Source organism: Podarcis bocagei (genome assembly GCF_964188305.1).
Source record: "Podarcis bocagei genome assembly, chromosome: 7".
Classification (NCBI taxonomy): domain Eukaryota; kingdom Metazoa; phylum Chordata; class Lepidosauria; order Squamata; family Lacertidae; genus Podarcis; species Podarcis bocagei.
The window spans coordinates 33034600-33053980 of record NC_138132.1 but is presented as its reverse complement, the minus strand read 5'-3'; the positions used below and the strand labels follow the sequence as shown (position 1 = coordinate 33053980).

The following is a 19381-nucleotide window of genomic DNA, read 5'->3' as shown; positions in this document are numbered from 1 at the left end:
TTCCTTGCAAAAAAAAGCAGCCATGCATGTTGAATTTCATACATTAGTTTACACTGCTTTAAATTGTTCTTTTTAAGGGGCCAGGGGCCATACCTCTGGCAGGGCTGGCTGAGGCTGGTCAGGGATGAGGGGAGAGGCATTTGTTTTCATGACTTCCCATCTGCCGAGTCCTGGCATTCAGGCCCTACTTAGCCCAAGGCAGAGTGGCTAACTGTAGTTTTGAGTTGTACCCTCACCAGGAGCGTGGTGGGCACAAAACTTGAAAATCCTTATTAACAAAACACTATATCCTTCCACAGATAGTAAATGGTTGGTGTCTCTGATGGTGGCACCAGAAGGAGCAACTCCCTCTGTGGCTCAAAAACTGATGTTCTGGATGGTGCCTTTGTCTGCCTCCTGATCTCTCTCAGGGGACACTTGCTGGCTCCATGCCAAACAGCTCCCTTCTGCCTCTAGACATGGAAGTAGCATCTAGGTTCCATGTTGACCCTTGAGAACACACTGACTGCAGCCAGACACATCCAAGCTGCACAATTTGTTTTGAGGGCAAGACTCCGGGTAAGGAGGTTCAAGCCCTCTTTCCGTCGCAGCGTAGAGCAAGTTCCCCAAGCAAAGAACAGGCTTCTTGTACCAAGCCCATTTCCCAGCCCCTTTTCTCACTTTTGGCCAAGATAATTGTGGTACACCCAGACTCAGGATGTTTCTTTTTAGGTAGTTTGAGAACTTCTGTCAGATTGGTCTGGTGCCTTCTGGATGGAGAATTTTGCAGCCACCGAAACAGCAGGAGAAAGCAGCTTTAAGCTATTGCTGTAATTTCTCTTGCAAAAACAAACCGGGGGGGGGGGGGGAATCCGCCATGCAAATGATGAGATTAACTTTTAGCTTTGGAAGAAAATTGAACTGCTAATTACTCTTTCAGCTCTTAACGAGCAGCCTCTTCATTAGGCACGGTGTGCGGTTCTGGCTACTGTGCCAGGCAGTTGGCTTTCCTGGTAGCCTGAGAGCTGCACTTCTAGCATAAAATCACTGCCTTTGCAGCAGAGCAAATAATTCCCACTTGTGCATTTCCAAGAACTCCTGGCGGTTTATGCATTGGCTCACCAGATGCAAGTTGTTTATTTTCACCTCCCTGCAGACATAATGTCAAAAGCAACCTCTGCCTGGAACTCTTTTCTTCCCACTAGTCTCGAACAAAGAATTTGTATTTAGAGAAGCAAAGGTAGGCGAGAAATAACAGCGTAGATTAGTGGACTGAGGTGCTTGGTGAATGGATCTTTGTCTGTGGAGTCGTGACAGGTTTGGAGGGCAGGATGTTATGAATGCCTACCCACTTTGGCAAATTGGATGCCCTTACCTTGAATTTCCTGCTTTAAAGAAAAGGTTTCTGCATTTCCTCCAAAATTTACATAGTTGTGACACACTTCCCCCATCCCAGCTAAATTAAAATGGTGAGCACCTTTCCTTCTTATACCTAAAATGTTTGCATTCAGAGTATGTATCTAAAAGAGCTGCCTGCCTTTCTGTATGAATCACTGAGGTACTTAACTTGAAAATGAGGGGTGAGCTCTGAGCAGTGACTCATACAGAAACACAACAGGCACCCTCTGAGAGCAATTTCACTATATATCTAGTGACTGGATTGTTCAGTTGCACACAACACAGAGTCACAGCATACCGTAATTACCTGTCCAAAGAGGTGAAGGCAGAATAGTTGCAGGGAGTTTCATTTGTGTATAAGTTACACACACTTTTCAGTTATTCATTTCTCATAGAGCATAGGTTGGGAATTACTGGTTTAATTCTTTTACTGATGGTATTATCTTGCAAACCTGGAGCATGCATCTAGATGGTGCAGAGGAAATCTAAGATTCTGAGTGGGTCTACTAGAGAAGTAGATCGGCAGTGTGAGAATTGGTTCCATTATTTTAAAAAGTAAAGCTTTTTTCTCTAACCCATACCTTTTCTGGGAGCACTTCTGTACACTCATTCCTGGCAGTAGGTCCCATTGAATTCAGTTGGAGTTCATTCTGAGTAGATATGCACGGTGCTGCACTATTCAATTATTCAGAGACAGAATAGCGTTGGTTTGGATGGGTTAGAGGCGTTTGCAAGGAACTAAGCTCTGTCTTCCGTGCCTTCATTTTACATCTGTTGTAGACAGAGGTGTTCCTCAACATCAAGTACCACTTTTGCAAAGAATTCCCCTGCTTGGATGGTAGAACAGTGGCTTTCAAGCTATCTTCCAGGGCACCTGGGCATTCCTAACTGGTCGGAAGAACAGCCATTCTAGGACAGCAGTAGAACTGGGAGGATTTATTAGTAATTTGCTAAAAGAATTTCATTGGATGGGTAAGATTGTATGAATCCCAGTGGTTTAACGAAAATGCAAATAATTCTCCACCTACCCCATTCCAGCACTTCTGAACCCTGAAATGTGTGATCTGCAGTAACTCATGTAGATTTGCAATTCTTTATGTAAGTCATCTCAATGTATCACTCTGGGTGCAGTGCAGCAGGTAGCTGGATCCACCTTGAGCCATCATTTTGTACCTGGTTTCAGTTGTGGATGACACATTTCTAGTAAAAAATAGACCACACGAGTCTGAAGTCTGTGCCTATCCTAGGCCACTCTCCCCTTCACGGATTTCCCACATGCATCTGCTTGGCCACTGTGGACAGAGTGTTCGACTATGGAGTCCATCAGCCTGTTCCATCAGAGCTCTTCTTATGACCTTATGCTCTTTGATAGTAGAAGGAAAGGCTGAGCAGGACCTAGTCAATTCCCCACATCAGTTGAGGGTCCCCACTACAACGCAGGCTAGAATCCTCTGCACACCTATAGGGTCCGTTACAAGAGATAGAAAGGATCTCTTAAAGACAGGAGTTTTAAGTTTTTGGAGCTTTTGTTCTGTATGTGATTTGTTTTTCTTTTACTTCGATTATTTACATTAACGCTTTCCCCTTACCTTAACAAAAGCACCTGAGGCAACTCATGAGCGTGAAAAAGCAATGCACAGCCAAATTAAAAACTAATGGGCAGGAATCAACTCTTTTTCCTGCATCTCAGAGAGGTAACTGATGTTCTTTTTTTTCTCAGCCCCTTTGTAATCAAGACCTCTTTCTCACACAACAAAGTGAGTGGCTGAAGGAAGGGTGCAGATAATTAAACACAGGGCACTTAAATGCTCTTGCATACAAACAGTGGGTTGTATCTAGGATTAGTCTACTCAGAACAGACCCATTGAAATAAATGGCATGGCTAACCTCAGCCAATTTCAATGGGTTTACTCTGGATAAAACTGATTTGGAGGTAACCCAGTGCCTTTTCCGCCATTTTGCTTCTGTATCTCAGGTGCCACATAAACGCTGACATAGTGTCTGCACCTTCAATATCTTTTTGTGCTCAAGTGGTTGAGTGAGCTGTTTTCCCCATCTAGAAATGCACATCAGGGGCAGTAGGGCATGAAGGGAAAGGGCTCAGTGGTCAGCCACCGGCTTTGCATCCAAAAGGCCCTGTGGTGTTTTTTTTGCATCGCCTGATGGGGCAGGGAAGGCCCCGTCAGAAACTTTGGAGAATTGCTGTCTATCAACTTAGAAAATGTTGAGTTAGGTGGACCAAAGGTATGACTAGGTAGAGCAGGGGTAGGCAAACTAAGACCCGGGGGTCAGATCTGGCCCAACCGCCTTCTCAGTCTGGCCCGTGGACGGTCCGGGAATCTGTGTTTTTACATGAGTAGAACATGTCCTTTTATTTAAAATGCATCTCTGGGTTATTTGTGGGGCATAGGAATTCATTCTTCTTTTTTCAAAATATAGCCCCCCCCCCAAGGTCTGAGGGACAGTGGCCCAGCCCCCTGCTGAAAAAGTTTGCTGACCCCTGAGGTAGAATATACCTTCTTGATTTCCTTTTAAGGCAACACTGCCCTCTAGTGGCTACGGGTGCCCGGCTTCCTGACAGCTGCATTTTTAAGTGTCGCACCGTCCAAGCGAATTGCTTTGTACCACTTAATTCTGCTGAGTGTATACCCTGGCCCTGAATCTCCCTTTCCCTCAGTGTTTCAGCACAAGCTTTGCATGCAAAAGGTTGTAAGTCTGATCTTTGGAATCTCCAAGGACGGTTTGGAACAACCCCATCTTAGGCCCTGAAGAGTCAGTGCAAAGGCAGACAATATTGGCAGAGACAGTATAAGGCTGCTTCCTGTATTCCTATGACAACCAAACAACGCACATTTCAGGACCAAAGCGGGGCGGGAGGAGGGATTGGCAGATTTAAAAGAGGAAATTACCTCCTGCTCACAATAAGCTGTAATCATATTCGTCCTAAAATGTCCTCCGTATCATACTTTTCTTGAAAGCATCATTTTATTCCAGGCCAGAGTAATGCCATGGGCAAGGTTTCCCAAATTTCTCATAGAAGGAGCACACTTGTTATGTGGAAACTAAAGGGACGCTTTGCTGTTACACCAATTTTCAGTGAAATAGTAAGAGCTACTCTCCCTCAGAGGCTCTGCCCCGCTCCCTGTGCTCTTTCTGCAGGAGTCACTGATCTTGAATAGAAAAGTGCAAGCCCAGAGCAGTGACTCACACAAAGCACAACCACCAACCTCCTCTGAGAGCAGGTATTTATGAGGTATTGGGAATGACTGTGCGATAGAAGAAGAAGAAGAAGAAGAAGAAGAGGAGGAGGAGGAGGAGGAGTTTGGATTTGATATCCCGCCTTTCACTCCCCTTCAGGAGTCTCAAAGCGGCTAAGATTCTCCTTTCCCTTCCTCCCCCACAACAAACACTCTGTGAGGTGAGTGAGGCTGAGAGACTTCAGAGAAGTGTGACTGGCCCAAGGTCACCCAGCAGCTGCATGTGGAGGAACGGAGACGCGAACCCGGTTCCCCAGATTACGAGTCTACCACTCTTAACCACTACACCACACTGGCTCTTGAGCTTATCTATGCAGCAGAATTACATGTATGTGCTCACATCTGGCAAAGTAGGAAGCTAAGGTGCAGCAGTGGCTCAAGTCCAGTTGCCTGCCTGGACTTTGAGAAACTTTGCTTCCATCAGAGGAACAATAGGGGATGACATTGGACGGGGTGTTTTAAGGGGCCTTGGCTATGGAACTCCTTCCTGTAGGAAAGCTACATGGGCCCCACATTGCAGTGTTTCAAGGCTCTTTACAAATGGTTCTCTCAGGCTTTTAGTTTGGAATGACCCTCATTTCCTCTGTTGCCGTTGGAATTGTGTTGTCATCCCCACCCCCACCCCCCGCTGCTCCACCTTTTATGTTTTTATTTCTATTCATTCTTTATTGGATTCTTGGTTTTTATTTTTTGCTGCCTTTTTTTACCTCGTAAGCCACTTTGGAAAGGGCTTTTTGGCAGAAAAGAGCCTGGAAGTATAAATAAGTAGGGCTGTGGCAGACTAGCCTCCAAACGAGGAGGTAATTTGGGCTCCAGGGAACTTTTAATAATTTGATTTACGTTCTTTCTCCAGGAACACAGCTTGGGAATTAGCAACTTAGAGGAACCGATGCCATGTCTCTGGCGGCAAATAGCAGGGGTTTTATAGATTTCTCTGTGTGATATGCATCCCTACTCAAAAAGAAATAAATACATTAGTCTCTACAACCCTAGTACTGGGGACATGGCCAGTTTTTCTTTCCCTCCTCTTCTCCCCCGCCTTTCCCCCCCTTTAGGAGAATCTGGTATCTTCAAAATCTTTATGTGCCGCAAACACCTTCTGCAAATGCCTCCAAAGAGTGTCAGCGGGCACCTTCTAACCTTTTTTTCACAAGTACTGCTCAGCCTTTTTTTAGCGTAAGACACAGGAAGGGGTGAAGTGTTTACCTTGCTAATTTCTAGCACCTCTGTCCATGGTGCTGAATATGATTTGCTAAGAATGCGTTGGCAGCAATCACAGAAATTCAAAAATGGAATTGGTACAGGAAGCACCTGTGTCTGTAGTACAAGGGTGATCCAGATGCTGCTGGACTCCATCTCCCAGCAGTCCCCGTGACCAATAGCTAGGGATGGTGGGAGTTGTAGTCCAGCAACATCTGGAGGGCACTGGGTTGGCTGGCAATACAGAGAAAGAATCATAGAATGGTAGAGTTGGAAGGTGTCACAAGGGTCATCTAGTCCAACCTCCTGCAATTCAGGAATCTTTCTGCAATGTGGGGCTTGAACCCACAACCTAGAGATTAAGAGCCTCATGCTCTTACCAACTGAGCTAAGAAGCTGGCTGCTCATGCCATGTGTACTGCCATTTATGGGCAACTCTTCCCTATTTGTAATACAGACTCTTAGCACCACATGAACTGAGTCTCATGAACAAAAGGCTAGTCCAGGCAAAGGCGTTGTTGTCTTCTGCTGTTCATTTCAGTGAAGTTTCAATAGAGAAGCTCCCTGGGGATGGTGTCCCACGACTTCTCCCTGCCTCCTAGATCCAAGTATGATACTTTGTCCCAGCCTGCGCTTGCTCTCTAAGCAGCTAATGCACAGCCTCGGCTATAAAGATTTCTTTGCTGCATCAGCTCCGCTCTGTGACCTGTGGGTGGTCTTCTCCCGCTTGCCACATTCATCACGCCAGCTCGGCACGCAGAAGAATTTTGCTTAAAGCTGCAGAAACAAGGGAGGAGAAGCCTAATTCCATCTGCTGTAGTGACTCCCAGCCGGAGATCCTTCGAACCCCATTAAAGTTGCTCACTCCTTCAGTTGGCCCCTCCAGCTGCAGCCAGCAAAGGGACTGTCGCAGAAGGAAGGGACTGATAAGAGGAATGGAAGCTAATTCCAGGTATAAGTCTTGTCAAGGAGGGCTATCTAACACCACCAGGAGATGGGTATTTTCTGAATAAATCATCTCTCTGTTAGGGATTTCGCCTCTAATAATGGGAGGAGGGGTTCTTATTTATTTTCTGCTCTTGTATCATCAGAATCACTGGCTCATCTCTTCAAGAAGCGATCCTGTCTTGAAAAACTCTTGTCTTGCATGACACAGTAAACTATCATTTACCAGGGTTGTGCGAATGTACAGACTCCCAGAGAGGAGTTGCTTTGCCCCTTCTCTCTCTCTCTCTCTCTCTCTCTCTCTCTCTCTCTCTCTCTCTCTCTCACACACACACACACACACACACACACACACACACACACACACTTTATTCCTGTACCATGCTGAACTAAGCCAAGGTTTGGTTTAGCTCTCTCCTCACTAGCCACAGGCTGTAGTCACGGATAAACCTTGGTTTACTGTGTTGCATGAACCAAGTTGCAAACACTCCAGAGAGGATGCAGAAGAGGTCAGATCGATCTCTGTTAAAATAATAGCTCTAGCTGAGTCTGTTAAGTGTCACTTTGCATGACAAAAGAGTACAGGAGACTGGCTGCCACAGAAACTACTAGCTGGAGATGCTTCCAGAAGGGGGTAGGCTTCCCCTCCCATGGCCGAAGGTGATGTCATTGCTTAGTGTGAGAGAACAGTGGTCCTGAGGCAGTCTTAGTCTGGGCTGGAGAGGCCTGGACTGCTTCCTTCGCTGAATCCAAAAGTCACCTCTAGAATCCTAATGGAGGAACACAGATAAGCACAGCATCAAAGCAAGCCAATTACCATATTTCAAAGCAAATGAATATAAACATATATGAGCTCATTCTTGCAACAGCTACCAATTAGTTTTGAGGTTATCTTGACTACCAATATGGCGTTTGCAGGCCTTCCAGAACATTTCACCTTTGGTTTAACGAAAAATCTCATCAGTTGCAGTTGCTATGGAGGTGTGGTGATGCAAATTCTGCCTTAAAGTAACATATATCTATCTAATAAATGGAGCCTTTGACTGCAGCAGTGGAAACTGCTGGTCACATTAAATGCCAAGAGCATTTGTTGGCCCGCAGCTAGTGTGACATTTTCCAAAGCCTCTCAAGGGATGAAGGAGCAAAGGCACCTGACATTTCCATGGAAGGAATGAATCATTATCTCCTAGCAAGGCGCAATTACCAATTCATGGTGAGGCAGGCACTGAAGACCTGAGACCTTCAGCCCTCTTGCTATCTCTTCTCAGGCAGTTGTGGTTGCAATGAGAAGCTGCATAGGTCAATGGGTATGTGGGTTTTTCTTTTTTATTCGGCATCTGGGGGCATGAAAGACTATGAAAGCTTTTGAGGTGTGTGTGTGAAACCATTGCAAATGAAGCTTGCATTCTGTGAATTATTCCTCGCTGCTATCAGTTCTCACTCCTCCCAAACCAAGGCGGGTTCATGTGTCAAGTGGAGGATAGATGAATGGGTTTAAAAAAGAATGAGACAGATTCATGGAGGATAAGGCTATCAGAGCCTTCTAACCCTGATGGAGATCTTCTACCTCCACTGTTGGAGAAAGTGTGCTTCTGAATACCAGTTAGGCGGAAAGAGTTGATACACTCAGATCCTGTTTGCAGGCTTCCTATAGGAATCGGGTTGGCCACTATGAGAACAGAATACTTTTTGTACAACACATACCATCTACTGATCCATCATGTGTCCGATGAATTTTTGACTTGCGTTGCTAACAACTTCATCTCTCTAAAGGTGGAAGAAGGAATGAGGGGATCTGCTATCCGAGACTTAATAATCCTGACCAGCAGAGAAAACCTGATCACTGAAATGAAATCATGCGGGAAGACCTTAGGAGAGAGGGACCATATGTCACCTTGGAATTTGTGAGCATAGTTAAGCGTGTATTTCCTGGATTTCAGGAAAGCCAACTTCAAGGAGCTTAGAGAAAAAGTTGGGTAGAACCTCATGGTTAAATGTTCTGAAGGAGAAGAGTTCAAGAGGGATGGGACATTGTGTTAAAACGGCATTGCATTAAAGGGAAACGGAGTGGAAATAGTTTGCTTTTAAAAAGAAAACATGCTGTTTTATGTATATTGGGGATGGGGGGTTCTTAAGTATTGTGGTCTGCTTCCCCACCGCCTGAAGTTCTGTTTGCTTCCAGTTCCGTTTTGTGAAGTGTGACATTATGGGGCTTGCATGAGAGAACTTCCTTGCCCACAGAGCTGCGAGAATAGAATCGGCAATAGCCGCTTGCGGTTCTCATCCCTCCACAGAGACAAAAAAGAGAGGAGTTTATACATTTTGGGTTGTAGCCAATGTTAGTCATACTCAGACTAGATGTATCTAATCCTAATTGAAATATAATAATAATACATGGAGACATCATTAAAAAATCCTGTACAGTAAAAGTTACTTTTGGCATTTGGGAACTTCCATATTGCCTTGTGAGGGAAAGAGCTTCATGACAAGTGACTGAACTGACTCACTCTAGGTCACGGCAGAGCAAGACAACAGAGAATGCTGTGAAAAACACACGGGCAAAACCCTGTTAAAGATTTGGCAGCCCTGTGGACCCCATTTGGAGAAGATACAACCAACCTTACCAGCAAAGGTGTTGATACCCGGAGCAAGGACAGAGAAGTTCATGTGGAATGCATAGCCCATAGGCTGTCACCAATGGAAGCCAAGGCTCAGAAAAGATTCAATATGGAGGCCGCATGGCCGAAATATTGGGAAATACTAGAAAAAGAAGGAGATACTTGGAGACTGCAGAGTTTTGAGAAATTAAAGGATAAAGTGCGAGATTGGCTACATTATGCTCAGATTAGGGAGGTTTTTAATTTGGATAAAAAAACAGGTTTCCAGGTGGAAAAATCGAAATTAGAAACATAACTGTTAGAATCTAAGACCAAGGTACTTTCAAAAATGTATAACTTGCTGTTGAAATGGAACACTCAGGATGAAACGGTCAAATCAGCTATGATAAAATGGGCACAGGACATAGGGCATAATATTATGTTTGCTGACTGGGAAAAGTTATGGACCACCGGAGTGAGGTTCACGGCATGTAATGCCTTGAAAGAAAATATTATGAAAATGATATACAGGTGGTACATGACCCCAGTCAAGCTTGCAAAAATATATCACCTGCCCGATAATAAATGTTGGAAATGCAAAGGAACTGAAGGAACAGTCTTTCACCTCTGGTGGACATGCCCAAGGGTTAAGGCTTTCTGGGAAATGATCTATAATGAATTTAAAAAGGTATTTAAGTATACCTTCCTTAAGAAACCAGAGGCCTATCTTTTGGGCATTGTCGGCCAAGGGGTGTTAAAGAAGGATAGAACTTTCTTTATGTATGCAACAACAGCAGCAAGAATACTCATCGCAAAGCACTGGAAGACACAGGATTTGCCCACTCTGGAAGAATGGCAGATGCAACTGATAGACTACATGGAACTGGCTGAAATGACTGGCAGAATTCAAGACCTGGGAGAAGAGACGGTGGAAGAGGACTGGAAAAAATTTAAAGACTATTTACAAAAACATTATAAGCTGTATGAATGCTAAAAGAATGCATGATAGAAAACAACATGGCATCAGTAATTTAGTGGTAAGATGTACAAATAAGTGATGTTTAAGAAAATGATGAAATTCGAAGTAATATTATGTTTAAGTTAAGCAGTTCAGTATATGATAAAAATATTGAAAATTTGGGACATAATATTCGAGAACTATAAATTAAGAATTGAAATAAGGTAATAAATTGCTGCTTATAACTATATGACTGAGAACGCAGGAAAGGGTGATGTGAGGAAGTCCAAAGATTATGAAAATATGATTTATGGATAAATTGATTTTGTTGTCCTTTTTTTTCATTCTATGTTTATTCTTTAATTTCTTCTGTTTTCTTTTGTTTTGTTGTATGGTGATGGTATTGTATATGTTTGTTGGTTTGTTTTTTGTTTAAAATCTGCAATAAATATTTTATATTAAAAAAAATGGAATGCATAGCCCATAAATATGAAGGTTATGAGCAATGTGGAACCCATGTTGCTATGGCAACCTTGAGGTGCGCACAAAACCTCTGCACCACCCTCTCTTGGTTGATAAGGGAAGTTACTGCTCTTTCCCCTTCAAAAGTACATAGAGCTGAAGTTGGAAGAGTGACACTCTTTCCCACTTTCTCTTTCAGGAATTTGTGGATTATACTCAACCAGCTTTTCCCCTTTAATTTTAATTTTTATTAATAATTTATTTACAACATAGTCCACAACAACTCATACATACAAACACACCCACCACCATTGACAATTTAATTATCAAAATTAAACTCCTATCCCCTTATATAAAGAAAACATAACATAAAAATAAAAGACTTCCTTTATCCTGTAAATGGCCTCCTTATTTACTTCTTGTATACTGTTTCTTTTATACGTGATTATTACAATTTTTCCTAGTTATGACTTAAAAAACCGCAAAGTCTCCTGTAGAAATTTATTGAAACAAGTCCAGGTATATATTTTGGGGCACTGTTTGGTAAAGTATTCTCTGCATTTTCCCTATTCTTTTTGAAATTCTTGTCCGGGTTGTCCCTTAATTGTCTCTGTTAATCTGGCCAGTTCAGCATAATCTAATAATGTATCCCACCATTCCTTTTTTGTTGGCACAATTTTTTTTTCTTTCTTTCCAAAATAGACCCATTGAAATGAATGTCCCTGACTAACTGAGACACGTTAATTTCAGTTAGTCTACTCCAGGTAAAAGTTAGCTGAATACAATCACCATGTGCTTTTCAAGGCACAGATTAGTTCCACCCAGATTCGTTGGAAAATAAAATGTGTGGGGTTTTTTTCCTTGAGTGACATGTGTGTGTGTTTTTGTGTACTGATCTGGATGAGTGAGGAGAGAAGCGATCAGAGGGGAAGTCACCCACAACAGTTACTTAAAATTCCAAATGGGTCCCTGGGTCTAAAAAACATTAATGACTGGCCGCTGTTTCAAGTGACCCACAAATTCAGGGACCGTCTTATTCCTGACCTTATTCCTGCTTTAAATTTTAAAAATGGAGGGATGATAGGAGCAGTATGGGGATGAATGGATAGGGTTGCTAACTCACTAGGCTGGTATGTGTGCATTTAAAACTATGCAATTTATGCAGAGAAACAACTTCTATGCTAGCCACCCATCCACCCGAAGTCTGAGCATTGCCCACAGACCCCATTCTGACCCAGGCCTCAACCAGGTCTTAGCATCTTTTTCCAAAAGTCAACAGTTACAGAGGAAACAGTTAAAGTTGCTGTGCAGCACTCCTGCTAAAAGCAGGGCCATTTAATTCTCACCCCACCCCTAGCCAACATCTCCGGCTTAGATTCCACCCCAGTGCCCATTTCTCAAGCTAATAGAACGTAGCTTCTGATTGTCGGTTCCTTTTTACTGTACTTAGATTGGAGTGTGTGTTTTGGGGAAGAAAGAAAATTAGTGTTTTCTGTTCCACTCTCTTTCAAAGGCTCATATTTACAAAGGGAAGGAAAAAAAAGCAAGATATACATTTTCTAGGTTATCGATTCTCCTCCTACCCTCCAGCCCAAGTGCCCAGAGTTGCTGATTTCAGACTTCTTTGCTTAATGGGATAATCTTTTTTGGAGGCTCAGGGCCATGGCCTGCATTTGCAAGAGACATAAAGCAGGACAATTTGAGCTGGTTGCTTAAGAGGATTTAAGCAATGTCAGGAAGTTTAGACATGAGAGAAAGACAAATTGTTTTTTTTCTGTTGGGAGGCGATGGGGATTAGGAAGCCACTTGGATCTCAGTCCGAGTCTGGATGGAGCCCCAGAATCAGTCACAGAGCGCCGGGCAAATAATATATTGCGTGAAGAATGACGGTGTGAGAGAATAACCTTGAACATGTACAGAGTAGCTTTGCCTCGCCGCTGAGAAATCATAGCCTGCCTCCAGCCAGCTTGGATTTAGGAGTTGGCTTCCTCAGATTTTCCTAACGGACGCAAGCCACAATTTGAAACCTTTTCACTGTTGATGTGGAGGGGAAGTTCTGTAATATTCCATGAACAGAGGTTGCTTCTGTGAGGTAAATTGTTTATGATTTACCTCCTCAGAACTAGTGTGATGTAGTGATTAGTGCCGGAGTAGGATTTAGGAGACTAGGCTTCAAATTCCCACTCAGCCATGTTGTTTATTGGGTGACCTTGGGCCAGTCACTGTGTCTCAGGCTAGGCTACATCGCAGGGGTGTTATGAGGGTGAAATGGAGTGGGGGAGACTCACATACGCCACCTCGAGGGCCTTGGAGGATAGGTGGGATATAAATATAATAACGAACAGTGCTTTTTTCTGGGAGTACTCAATACTGGGAGTATTAAAAAAAAATGAAAAAATGTGGTACTTACTATAACAACTTCATGGTGAATACCAACACCTTTTTTCCTTAAAAAATGAAAAGCACTGGTAACAATAACAGCAACCCTAGAATTATAGAGTTGGAAGGTACCCAAGGAGTCATCTTGTCCAACCCTTTGCAATGTAGGAATCACACAGCTAAATCACTAGACTCCATGTGCATGGTGCAACCAACATTTAAGCAATTTTAAGTCCCATTTCACTGCAAGTTGAGGCCCAGTGTCAGACCCAGCTGGGCATCTGCAGAGCCCCATGACATGGCAGAGGATGCAATGCTGACTGGAGATACTGGACTGCTCTCCTCTTTCCGGGGCGGGGGGGGGGGGTGTCAGCAGAGAGAGAGATTGCCAACTACCACCGGGCACTCCTCCCATCAGAAAACAGAGTACTGTGATTACGAAGCTGGAAGAGTCCTAGAGGTCCTTTGATCCAATTCCCTGCTCAGCACAGCATACAACTACAGCCTTTCCGACAGATGGTTATGCAGCCTCTGCTTAAATAAGGCCAGTGAAGGGCAGCCCACTGCATCCTGAAGCTCAAGGAGGGCACTGTCCTCATATACCCAGCTATAAACAAAGGTTCTCCTGGTGCTTATTGCAGTACAGCTTGGGGGAGCAGCCTCCTTCCACAGACTTTTAGGGTGATTTTCCCATTCTGGACATGCGCAAGGGGGCTACACAGGCTTCACATTGTAAGATAGATTCTTCATTCTCCACTAAGGCCGCCTTTGGGTCAAAGGTTCTTGGTTAGCTGAGCTTTGGTCCGCAGGCAGCCTGTCCTGCAGAGAGATAGGTAACTGTTATGCAACCTTTAGAAGACACCTGAAGGTGGCCCTGTATTAGGAAGTTTTTGATGTTTAATGTTTTACTATGTTTATATCTATGTTGGAAGCCACCCAGAGTGGCTGGGGCAACCCAGTCATATGGGTGGGATATAATAATAATAATAATAATAATAATAATAATAATAATAATAATAATAATAATAATAATAATGACATCCCTATTTTAACTGAAGAAATGATGTAAACAGTTGGTCCAGGCAATATAGGTTTGGGTAGCATTATGTACACATTAGCTCCAAGTAACCACCTTGCTATTCTGCTGGTGTTGCTTTTTGGAGCTTTAAGCCACAAACCCTTTTATTCTTTGACTGCCATTTTTATTCTGAACAGAAATAAGTTTATTTGAACTTATTTATTTGAAATGGGTACTCGCTAATTCTGGATAATTCCCTTAAGTAATTTAAGTAACTGAAGTACCACACGAAGTCCCCAGGTAGATGCTTTGAACTCCAGATCGAAGGTCTCAAATACCAAAACCTTCGTGGTCTGCCTTCTATGTAACACAAATGATGCTCATTTCCTAGAATTAGGACTTAACATGGGCGACCTCCATGGCACAGCCTGTAAGATTTTGGGGGGGGGGGGCTGACTTACCAATGCCCTGCTGCCAAAGGCCCACAAAGACTTGGAGCCAGCTTTGTATGATCATTAAATGTTCCTCATCCTAAATTAATGGGGCTTCAAAATACCTAACTTTAAATGGATCATGCCTTAGGGCTTTATGCCAAAATCAATCCATTACTCTGTCAAATGACTTTTTCTGCAGGACTCCAAACGTTTTTCAAACATCATTACTTGTTCTGCCTGAAAATTGTCTTGAGGCGGTGATAGAATTTTTTTTTGCACATTAGCTTTTTTTCTATTGTAGTCAAACTCCTATCATCCCACACCCAAATAAATACTAACTTTGCCCCCCCCCCAAAAAAGCCCTCCTCTCTCCTTCTCTTGCAATTTAGCACATCAAACCCTGTTATTTTCATCGCCTCACTTAATGACAACTCCCTACTTTCCAAAACAGTCTTCAAATTTTGGCTTGAGACGGTGAGAGGCTTTCAGTCAGTGTGTCTCCAGTGCCATCTCCTGGGCAGAACCATAACTGTAAGGCTTTAGCAGAAACAAGTTTGACCGAACGGGCAAGACATCTATTTTGATGCAGGTAGACACAGTTCTATAAATCCTCTGCAGGACCAACTGAACTTAGGCAGCCTAATAAAGGGTACATTACATTTATGCAACCAGATGTAACTAAGGAGTGAATCCAAGAGTTTGCTTAGCAGGCTGCTAAAGCAAAGGAAGTATCTATAATTCTACCAGTCCATATATTTTGAGTTCCATAAATGTATGGCAAAAATATTTGATAAAAATCTAGTCTTAATCTATGCCCCTGGTGTTGTCAAAGTGTTACCTTGGAAATCGGGAGAGGGGGAGAGGCGGTGAGAAAAAATGGCCTTAGACCGCCATATGCAATCACGTCAAATGTGAGATTTCAGACCAGCAACAACCTCAGACAGCAGAACTCATTCACTGAGTCACCCCACTACAAAAGCACTTAGTGCACTTTTGCTTATTCCCAATCAATTTAGGACACTGGGGGGGGGTGGGGGGGGGACACTGTTTTGGGAAGTAACTTTGTCTCCAGGAGCTGAATAGTTTTGCGTTTCCTCAGCTGGGGAGACATAATTGCCATTTCATTGTCCTTCCACTAGTCTCTTGCAGCAAAAACAAAAAGTTTGGGGGCACCTTAAAAAGACTCAACACTCTTAGTACAGAATTAGCATCCATCTACCACACAGACCATGAAGTCAGAAAGAAATGAAATTCAGAAAACAGAAGGCTGGTGCCCGGTCTTGAGCTCCTGAAATTCCCCAGGATGGCACAAGATGGCAGCATTTCCTTACTCCAAATGCAGTGAAGGGTGGGGAGGGAAGGATTTAGCAGACAGCTGATTTAGCAGACAGCTAAATCAGGGGTGCCTACACTATAATACAGGGCCAGATTTAGGTTTGATGAGGCCCTAAGCTACTGAAGGTAATGGGGCCCTATATATGTCCAGGTGTCCTTTGTCGACAACAAATTGTCACTTTTTTGTGTTGAATATATGCTATATGGTAATTTATGGACCTAACAGGTATCTAAAGCCATTTGTATTTTATCAAAGTAATTGTTGAACTGAAATACAATTAAGAAGAATTATATTAATAGTGAAATGAAATTAAGAAGAAGTATATTAATAGTGAAATAATTATTAAGCTCTAACTTAAAATGATTGGGGGCCCATTACTTACATCATAGGCGCCTACACAACACAAAACACTGTTGCTGAATGTAGGTTTTATTTTACTTGGTTTTTATCTTACATTTTGGAAATGTACATCCAGTTTTTTCCCCCCTCTAAATTTTTTTGGGGCCCCCAAGAGAGTGGAGCCCTAAGCTATAGTTTGCTTAGCTTATACGTAAATCCAGCACTGACTATATATTGAAGGATTGCAGAGTGGTTTGCAATTCTCTTGTAGTAGAGACACAGCAGACATCTTCACTTGTATCCTGACGTTGTTGGGGTTTTTTTTATGTCGACAGGCCTGTTCAGTGGTTTCAACTTTTAAGATGAGCTGGTCAGTGATGGCTGTTGCCCACCAGACCAGGGAAGCTGCTAGGAGGTCATGGGGGCATGACCAATGAGCGGTCACAGAGGTGTGGCCAAATTGTTCTGGTTTTCTCCACAACCTCCTCCCTTGTAAAGTTACAGTGGGCACTTAAGCACTGCAATTTTGCAGCAGCAACTGGCTAAAACTGAAAAGTGCCTCACTCTGATTCAGAAAGGGGTCCCTGCTGTCACGATTCCTAGTGTGGATTCATGCTAAGCAAACTGTACAGAGGTGAGCCCTGTTTAATTCTCTGGGGATTGCCACCTTGTAAGTATGTACAGGATTGTAAAGCTGAACTGGCTGGTCTTAAACGTGCAGCACAGGACTGTTAACAAGTTACCCCATAAATTTCCAGAGCTTCTTTTCCTGGCCTGCTCCTTTCCCCTGGGGAAACCACTTGAGGAGTGGGGGCAGCGATCTGGTCGTCCCAGACTGCCGTTCATTCCAACTTGGAGCCAAGGAGCAAGTTTTCCCTGGGAAAGGAATGAAGAGAGGGGGGAAACCACACACTCCTCCCATGCCTAGAAAGCGTTGCTCAAGCAGAAAACCGCTCAGACCTGTGCTTTCTAGGCACAGGGAAAGAGGAAGTGTGAACGAGCCCTGATAATCATCCATCCCAAAAAAATTACTCGCACACAGAAAGCTAGCTATCAAGGAGAGTCCAACTTTATGCTTGATATGTTCGGTTTCCACGCACAGGAATTTGGAGGTGGATGGGGGAGCAATCAATCTTGTGGGTCCCCACCTATTTCTGATAGTTTGGTATGTCCCAGGTTTATCAGAAGACACTCGAGGACACAGACAGGACTTCCAGAATGGCTACTGCAGGGGGCAGGAGGTTTCGCATCTAAATTGAGCCGCTGTCCCATTTTCCTGGCAGGGGACTCCATGAAGAAGGTTTTCCAAAGGTTAATGCATCCCAGCATAACAGGAAGCGAGACAATGGCCGAGGCTCTTATCTTGACTGTGCAGCTTTTCCAGGTGCTGACCTCCCCCCGCCCGGCTCTACACACATCCAGCGGGGGGGGGGGGGCATGCCTGCAGACGTCTCAGAGCAAAAGCCCCTGGGGCCAGAGCTGAGGCTGGAAGTGAGAGCAGGAAGAGTTTGCTTCTGTCTTTTCCCCTTCCCGTGGTGCTTTGCAATGAGGCCAAGTTTTTGCCAGGTAGGCCAAGTTTGGGTGTATCAAAAGATACCTCTGGTCACAAAAGTAGTTTGGCTACAGATCAGACGTGACACAAAAGTGTGATGGCATTCCTGTCCTTTTTCAATGTAAAACAAAAACCCACAAGATTGTCATTCTTGACTCTTTTTGCAACTGACATTTTCTTGCTGAAATTTTCCCCCAAGAGGAAAAACCCCATCGGGACAAAAAAATAAATAAAAAGCAGCCTCTTCAAGAAGTTACAAAGACGCCAGTTTTCCTTTGTACATTAATGAATTTTTCAAGTTTAAGTGTCTTTAGGAAAACCTCAGTGTTGGTTTCCAAATACCAGCGGATAACCTCTCCCAGTTCAGTGTGTGTGTTTTCCTGGGGTGTGCATGCTAAAATTTTGCCTAAGGCTCCAGGTGGAAAGAAAGAAACCAGCCACACACAGTTCTTGCCACTGTCTTTGATGCACTTTATTTACAAATAAGCAAAATAAATATAAAAAGGCTCTTAGAAATACAAAACCTTCTGCATAGACAAGATAGTAGGATTGTTTCTGTCTTTGAATAAGTTCTTGATCTACGCCTGATCAGAAGCAACTTCTTTGGAATGTAATAACTTGAGAATTTGGAGCAGGGCTCCCTGCCGCTGCCGCCACACACACATCAAGTTTCGTTCATTCATGCAAGTGTCAGCTGTTAGTTGCAAAGGTGGAGATTCTCTCTATGCAGAAACCAGAGCATGTGGATAATACACAGGTGCTCTGAGCCAGCTGAAGAGATCCATGTACATAAATAGACTTTTAACACATGCATCACCTCCTGGATCAGTAATCTTTCCATGATTCTTTATGGAAAGCCGCAACAGACAAACTGGTTATATTTATTTAGGTTTGCAACATTTATGTCTCTGAGCGCTTCCAGGCTGTTCATATTTCTGGGTGGAATTTAGTCACATTCTGGGCAAATTCCGGTTGTGCAATTACAGTTGACTGAGAGGTCCTGGGCAACAAACCCACTCGGTCAGACTTTCAGCAATAGGGAAAGTGACAGGGAAATGCTCCGGAATGTGTGGGATAACATTAGCTGGATGCAACACCCTCCGCAGTCGTCCACCAGCCTCCCCACAAGCAAATCAGGATGAATGTTCACTAAACAGCAAACCCCAATGAGCCTCCCTGCAAACAAGTCAGGATGAATGCTCAATAAACAGATTGTCTGGAAGTTCCCTGTTTGTCACCATTCGTTTTAGTTTTCATCTTTGCTAGCCCATAATTTGCACAAACAGCAATGACAAACCTAAACAGCATCTTAAAAAGCAGAGACATCACCTTGGCAACAAAGGTCAGTATAGTTAAAGCTATGGTTTTCCCAGTGGTGATGTATGGAAGTGAGAGCTGGACCATCAAGAAGGCTGATTGCCGAAGAATTGATGCTTTTGAATTATGGTGCTGGAGGAGACTCTTGAGAGTCCCATGGACTGCAAGAAGATCAAACCTATCCATTCTTAAGGAAATCAGCCCTGAGTG

At 43.6% G+C, this 19381-nt stretch overlaps 1 protein-coding gene across 1 annotated transcript in view; it reads right to left on the bottom strand.

The window, feature by feature from the left end:
- The window catches only part of TINAGL1 (tubulointerstitial nephritis antigen like 1), a 106274-nt gene that overhangs the window by 60401 nt on the left and 26492 nt on the right, over positions 1–19381 (bottom strand). The window lies entirely within an intron of this gene.